At 34.3% G+C, this 8,053-nt stretch overlaps 1 non-coding gene across 1 annotated transcript; it reads right to left on the reverse strand.

Moving 5' to 3' along the window:
• Positions 1–5,235: 5,235 nt before the first annotated feature.
• Positions 5,236–5,342, reverse strand: LOC122121739. The gene has a single exon (XR_006150036.1). It is a non-coding gene; the product is annotated as a U6 spliceosomal RNA (small nuclear RNA).
• Positions 5,343–8,053: the final 2,711 nt, after the last annotated feature.

Raw genomic sequence — 8,053 nt, forward strand, 5'->3', positions numbered from 1 at the left:
CTGTGCTTACTGCAGTGTTTTTTGTTTGCTTTGTTTCTGGTTTTGTTTTGTTTTGTTTTAGAGGTCTAGGATTACTATTCAAGGTAGTAGCTTTTCTGGGCCCCTGTAATCCCCTGGCCTAGAGTCAATGGGGTTAAGATGATTGATAATTGTAGAATACACTTTGAATTATTACATTAATTCACAGAATTAAAAAAGTAATAATATATTATTTGTTTAAATTCTGCTTCTCAATTTTACAATTCATGATATATATTAGTAAAATTAGATTCACTTTCTTCTTTTCTATAGCTGCTAAAAGTAAAATTATACATTAAACATTCAACATTAAGAAATCAATAATAAGTAACCTATTATTAAAATGATATAGTACTAAACTGTGATTTGAATTATAGTTCTAACAAATTGTGATGTAAACAACAATTAATAGAATTATGGGTAATATTTTTTAAACTTACCAGCTTTTTGTTTCCTAATTGTCTCATTTGTAATTTTTGGTCCAAGCCATCTCTTCATCCTTATTGTTTAGTTTTCTATTTTATCTCTACTGGTTTGTATTTTGTTTTCCCTTTTTAGTGACTGACATGAGGCTGAAAATCTGTATGCTAGTTAATTACTTCCTATGTTAAAGTAAAATTATTGTTCTCCACAGCTGTTCTACTCTTTGTATAGTATTTTCCCCAGTCCCATATCCTGTATTGCTGCTCTCATGTATTTTATTGTATTTTTATTGTGAAAATACCATACAGAGGGGTTACAATTACATGGGCAAAATAATGAATACATTTCTTATTAAGCATTGTTGTCTCCTCCTTTGTTTCCCCTTCCCATAGCTTCTTTACTTTACTTTTTATTTAAATTTTACTGTCAAGGTAATGTACAGAGGGGTTATACTTACATAAGTAAGGTAATGAATTCATTTCTTTTCTAATTTGTTATCCCTTCCCCCATTTTTCTCCCTCTTCCCTCCCAACAGCCCCTCCAGATTATTTCCAACATATTTTCTTCTGTGTATCACTGTTGCATAGGTTCCCGCTTTATCCTTTGCCTCACCATTTTTCCCTTTCCCTTCCCTAGTTCAGATTAACATATTTACAATAACCAGGGTATCAAAATCAAATACTGTGACTACAGGGGATACACCATAGTTGGGGAAAACACAAAAGGATAAAAAGAAATCACACAATACATTAAGAACAAAAACAACAAAGAACATGTCTTGGAGTTCATTTCACTTAGAATCACCTTATACGATCATATGTACATAGCTATAGGGCTATTCTGCTCATCTACTAAGATTATCCTTGATGTACACAATAATGCTCCCCTATTACTCAGTAATCCCACTGCCGGGCATTTAACCAGGTGGCCACAAGCAAGGCCACACTAAAGCTACCAGCAAAATTATGTTTATCACAGTATTATTTACCATAGCTAAGATATGGAATCCATCCAGATGCCCCTCAATAGATGAATGGATCAAGAAAATGAGACACACACACACACGGAATACTATGCTTTCATCAGAAAGAACGATACTACCTCATTTGTAAGGAAATGGAAGTTCTTGGAAAAAATTATATTAAGTGAAGTAAGCCAGACTTAAAGAAACATAGGTCCCACGGTTTCCCTTATTTGTAATAATTAGTTTACACCAAGGATAATCTCATGTCCTATGTTGAGCATACAACATTATTGCTATATTGTTTGTTATTATTTCTGCAAACAGGCAGGTATATTTAAAGAATTATGCTCATCTTATCCATTACTGGAGGAAGAGCATCCAAAAGAGCAACCCCTACTAGGAAGAACAATTCCTACTTATTTAGCTTCATTCCTATGTAAGGCCAGTGTTGTCCCCTGTATCCTCATGCTGTACATTACAAGTCTATACCGGTTCATCCTGTATATCTACTATCTTCTACATTGTGACCTAAATGCCGCAGCAGTTCCACTTTGCTTTACTTTTCAAAAAATTTCACTCTTAATGTTTGAGGTTGGTGTGTGTGTGTGTGTGTGTGTGTGTGTGTGTGTGTTTACAAAAATCAGAAGACAACATTTTTCCTCATTTACAATACATCTTTCAGGTCATTATAAGTTGTGGCTAATGGGAGAAGTCTCTTGCTATTTTAAGGATGAAACAGAAAAATATATTTGTGCATGAACCACAGTTGTTTATTAGTCTGTAGTTGAACACTGAATTTCGATTTATATCTTGGCTGTTGTTGTGAATAATGTGAATAACAATGAACTACAGATATATTTATGAGTTACCCAGAGAGAAATAATCACATGATTGGTGGGTCAGGTGATATTTCAACTTTGGATTTCTTTAGAAAACTGCATACTACTTTCTACAAGGAGAGTATTAACCTGTATTTTGACCAAGAGTGTAGAAAATTTCCTTTTCTCCACACTCTCACCAGCCAACCTTATTACCTTTTGAGTTTTTTTAAAGGGCATGTTTTTACTGTGTGCAATACCCAAGATGACCTCAGACCCAAATCCTTTTACCCCAACCTCCTAAAAGCTTCGAATTACAAGTTTTTACCACCACACCTGGTTCCTTTGATTTTTTTGATAAGAGTTATAATAGTTATGAAGTAGTATCATAGTAATTTTGAATTGCATTTCTCTAATGACTTTTGTTTACAAAACATTAAGCCAGAATAGAAGTTGTATTAAACACAACTTTGTAAACTCACTGGCGATTTTCAGAGCTTTTTGACAAATTATTCAGAAATTATTCAGAAATTTTGACAATTTTTAATCGTTTCTTGTTAATCTCATCTTTAATCTCTCTGTACAAAATCAATAATTTCAAGGTAGTAGAAAGGAAAAAATAAAGCAACTCCTAACATTTTTCAGTTTTCAATAACATGATATTGCTTAAATCATTTTCTGTTAATGCTTGAGACTATATAACTCAATTTAGTTAGACCTTATACAAGGCTATATATTTTATTTTACGTTGATTTTTCTTTCCAAAGCTTGTGTGACTAATTTCCCTTGGTTTCTTTCTGTCTCATGTAGTTCAGATTTCAAACTGAAGAATAAATGGAAGGAACAAACAAAAAAAAAATACAGTTCCTCTCATCTGATGATGCCTCTACAAGAATGAGGAAAGACCTATGATAGAATATCAAAAAGACAATTCATTCTTCTAGGTCTTCTTTATCTTTGTGGTGTAACTTAAATGATGTAACTTAAATGGAAGGAAGCAAACCAAAAACTTAGTTCCTCAAATCTGATGATGCCTCTACATGAATGAGAAAAGACCTATGATAGAATATCAAAAAGACAATTCATTCTTCTAGGTCTGCCTTATCTTTGAGATGTAACTTAAATGATGTAAAACACAATATACTGCTCAGATACTTTTGTTTTATCAGTTTTGTACATTTTCTTTTGGACTTCATCTCAGTCTACAACATTCCTTCATTATTATGTCCTTTATATTTTTACACTAACAAGACTTAAGATAACCAGTTTGATTTACAGCATGAGAAGTTATCTACCCGGCTTCCTTGGAAGTAGAGCATGATTAATAGATAATATTGCTCACTACATGTAATGGTTTCTGTAATACTTATGACATTCTATTTAGTATTTAAAAAAACTTCTGGCTAAACTCAAAGCTCATGCATAGAAGTTTATGTTAAGTATTTTACAAGTTTTATTTCTCTTAATTCTTAAGATAACATTTGCTATAATGCTAATGTTATTACTATTTTAGTGTTGGGAAAAATTGTAATTAAAGGCACTAAGTGCATGGCCCAAAGACACACAGTGAGGAAGGAAATGAGTCAAAGTTTCCAAAAGTCTTTCAGCAATACACAAAAGGTAGGTAAATTCTTTCCATTCTCTTACACTCTCAATTCAATATTCATATTGTCCAAGAAATTATAGCATAGCAAATATTGCCCTTGGTGATTGTTTTCTATCACATTTTGTCTTCAACACAGACTGTGTTGGTGACATTGGGTTATCATGCACAGAGCTGAGCTTCTAAATTGAGGTCCAAAGAGAGACAAATTTCTTCTGTCCCACAGTTCCAGTTTCCTTTTTTAAAAAGTACCAAAACTTTTAAATATCATCACTTACTATCTTTTAAGAATCCAAAAATGAAATAAATTCACATTTAATCAATCCAAAATGTTTTAAAAGTAGGAGATAATTAAACAGGCCCCCATGAAGTAAATTTTCTTCTACTTTTAAAATTATGCTGAAAGCCTTGTATTGGCTAGTCACACCTGTAATCCTATCTACTCGGGATAGCTACTCAGGAGACTGGGATCTGTGGATAACCATTGGAAGTCAATCAGGGCCAAAAAAAAAAAAATTCATGAAATTATTTTTCAAAATTTTTATGAACTAGCAAAGAACCAGGAAAGAAAATGTAGCTCATATAGTACCTCACCAACCTAGAGAAGAAAGGCCTAGCAAGACCTTTAAGCCCTGATTTCAAACTCTGAGCATGCCAACACACATGCATGCACATGCGTTCACGTGCACACATTTTTTCCCTTCCCCTCCCCAAATTAGAGAAGCGTACATACAAGAGGCAGATGCACCAACTTCAAATACAGAGAAAACAAGGGTTATAGCGTGGGGGAGGAATATACAAAGAAACGAAAATTCACATCGCACATTATAAGTATGTTAGTAACAATAGCAAGAAACAAAAAACTACTTGTTTCCCTATCGTGGGGTTCAATTCCCTTAACATTATCATTTCTGTTCATATGCACATAGCTTTTGACCTTGTCTGCTTACCCCAGACATATATTCGTTATTGAAAATAAGGGAAACCATGGGACCTGTTTCTTTGGGCTTGGCTTACTTCACTTAATAAATTTTTTCCCAAGTCTTTCCATTTCCTAACAAATGGGGCAATGTCATTCTTTCTGATGGAGGCATAGAATTCCCTTGTGTATATACATCACATTTTCTTGATCCATTCATGTAGTGGGGACAGCTGGTTGGTTCCATATCTTAGCTATGGTAAATAATGCTGCAATAAACATAGTTGTGCTGGTAGTTTTAGTATGGTCTTGTTTGTGATCATTTAGTAAATCCCCAAAAGTGGGACTGCTGGGTCAAAGGGGAGCTTTATGTGGAATCTTTTGAGGAACCTCCATAATGCTTTCCAAAGTGGTTGAACAAGTTTACACTCCCACCAAGAATGTTGTATGGTTCCCTTGTGGCCACATCCCCTCCAGCATCTGTTGTTGTAAAAATATGGAACACACCACGAATTTGCATATCGTCCTTGCGCAAGTGCCATGGTACTCTTCTCTGTATTGTTTCAATGTTAGTGTATGTGTGGCTGAATTGAGCACAGAATATTTTTTATATCAAAAGTGCAATTGTTGGGGCTGAGAAGGTGGCTCAGTGGTAGAGCGCTTGCCTTACATGCATGAGGCCCTGGGTTCGATTCCTCAGCACCACATAAGCAAAAAGAAAAAAGCTGCAAGTGGCGCTGTGGCTCAAGTGGTAGAATGCTAGCCTTGAGCTGAAGAGCTGAGGGACAGCGCCCAGGCCCAGAGTTCAGGCCCCACGAATGGACCCCCCCCAAAAAAAGTGCAGTTGGATTTTATTAAACTAGACAATTCAACAAAAAGTAAGTTCAAAAGAATTGTCATGAAATTTTAGAACCATATATTTCTTACATAAGCACAAATTTAAGAATAAAGTCAAGATTGACATGTCAAAAACAAAATAATTCCAGATATTTGTTGCTCAAGAAATGTGTAGGAGGGGGATTCAATTATTCTATACAAGGCACCTGTCATAATGAACACTGCACCAAGTGTTAACGTTTGTTAAAAGTTTTAATGTTTTAAATATATTTAATTTTGGGAATTTGTTTACATATGCCAAAATTAGGACTGTTTGGCAGGTATAAAACTTTTCCATAAAGTATTTAAGATTTATGGTAGCAGACATATACTACTAAGTATGTACATTTCAGAGTTTCGAGAAACTTTATTAATGAGAAGTTGCAAAGTTTTTGTGTAAAGAAGCAGAATGAAGTGTTAACACTTTGTTAACTACACAGGCTGTTAAAACTTTAGGGTTTCCTCAGTTTATAAGTTAACGAGGAAAAATGATGATATAAGCCATAAACAAATAATGAGAAGAGCCATAAATAGTAATCTTAGTGGATAGCTTTAAAGACTACTCATATTCTATAAAACTCTTGTTGAACATCACAACCTCAGTCAGTGTTAAATGTACAGGATTATGAGAAAATAGTAAAATCTAATATGTAGTACACTTCAAATAGTGAAAACAGTGATAATATTTTTGTTTTTTATTTTATTAATTATTAACATTTAATTATTGTTTTCTTTATTTGTAGCATTGTTTTACTTGTTGAAATATAGTACAACTTTTTTGGGGGGGTCCGGTCATGGGGCCTGGGCGCTGTGCCTCAGCTCTTCAGCTCAAGGCTAGCGCTCTACCATTTGAGCCACAGCACCACTTCCGGCTTTTTTCTTTTTCCTTATGTGTGCTGAGGAATCTAACCCAGTCCCTTATGCATGCAAGGCAAGTGCTCTACCGCTGAGCCACCTTCCCAGCCCTAGTACAACTTTTTGTAAATCATCATTAGGAGGTACTTTGAGAAGATTACTTGGATGGTCAAACCAATTTTTATAGGTGCATGTTAATTTACAAAGAGGAAAATTAAGATCAAAATATTTATTTAAAAAATTATCAAATAGAGTCTGAGTCAGAAGTTTTGGTAAATGTCCACACCTAAAATTTTATCCCTAAGCTGAAGCAGCGGTATTACAGAGTTAAGGCCAAAACAGTGATAGACTGTGGTTTGTTCTTTATTTTGATTTTGTTGGTCATGGGGCATGAACCCTGGGGCCTGGGTGCTGTCCCTCAGCTCAAGGCTAGCGTTACCACTTGAACCACTGCACCACTTCCATCTTTTTTTGCTTATGTGGTGCTGAGGAATCAAACCCTGGGGCTGATGCATGCAAGACAAGCACTCTACCACTGAGCCACCTTCCCAGAAACTGTGTTTTAAAAAATCATCTAAACAACATTTGCTTTCTGCTTTGGGTAATATAATGAGAGATATAAATATATTTTTATATTTTTGTGAATTGTACTTCTAAATTTATACTAACTTCAGCCACTTTATCCTTTTTAAAGTCATAAATATCTCTGAGAGTTTGCTTCAGTGAAGATTGTTTTTGCATTTATAATTTCTTCTGAGTTATTTTTATTTTTATCAAAATAACTTTATATTTCATGTTGATTTGTTATCATATATCAAATACCTTCAAATGTACACATAGAGTCTAAAGATAGCAGCATGAATATTCTCATACACCTCTTGTTTGTCTGTTATGCACTTCTAGTATTGTGATATTTCTCTCTCTCTTTCACTCTCTCCCATTTCCTCTCTTTCTCTTTCATGCTCCATGTCTGGTACTTATATATGCCAAAATTAGGACTGTTTGGCAGGTATAAAACTTTTCCATAAAGTATTTAAGATTTATGGTAGCAGACATATACTACTAAGTATATACATTTCAGAGTTTTGAGAAACTTTATTAATGAGAATTTGCAAAGTTTTTGTGTAAAGAAGAAGAATGAAGAATTTCAGCTGGTCTACTACTATCCTTCAGGATCCACTAGTTTTGTGGGAACATGATAGCGACCATCAGTTACCCTTGCATTCTTTAAGAGTTATAAGAGTGACTTGATATTATTCTTTGCCATTCTAAATGGCAAAACAGCAGATCTAGGAATTCCTTTTCACTTTTACTATTATAATTTTTATCTCAAGGAATCATTGGGATGGGTAAGATACTTTTAACCTGTTACCTAAAAGTTTTTTTCTTTTACAAACAACCTTTTTCTTTTATTATCAGTTAGTAAATACATATAACGAAAACAAAGCTATCCTATGGAAAGTGGACCGAAGTTGCTCACAGGGATGACAAACAAAGGAATGTGGGAAGTGAGTACAAGGGATGCCCATCATAGAACACAGATCCTAGGAGCAATTTATCAGGTACACTTTGTGAGA

The sequence above is a fragment of the Dipodomys spectabilis genome, unplaced genomic scaffold (genome assembly GCF_019054845.1).
Source record: "Dipodomys spectabilis isolate Male_0828 unplaced genomic scaffold, ASM1905484v1 ptg000196l, whole genome shotgun sequence".
NCBI lineage: Eukaryota > Metazoa > Chordata > Mammalia > Rodentia > Heteromyidae > Dipodomys > Dipodomys spectabilis.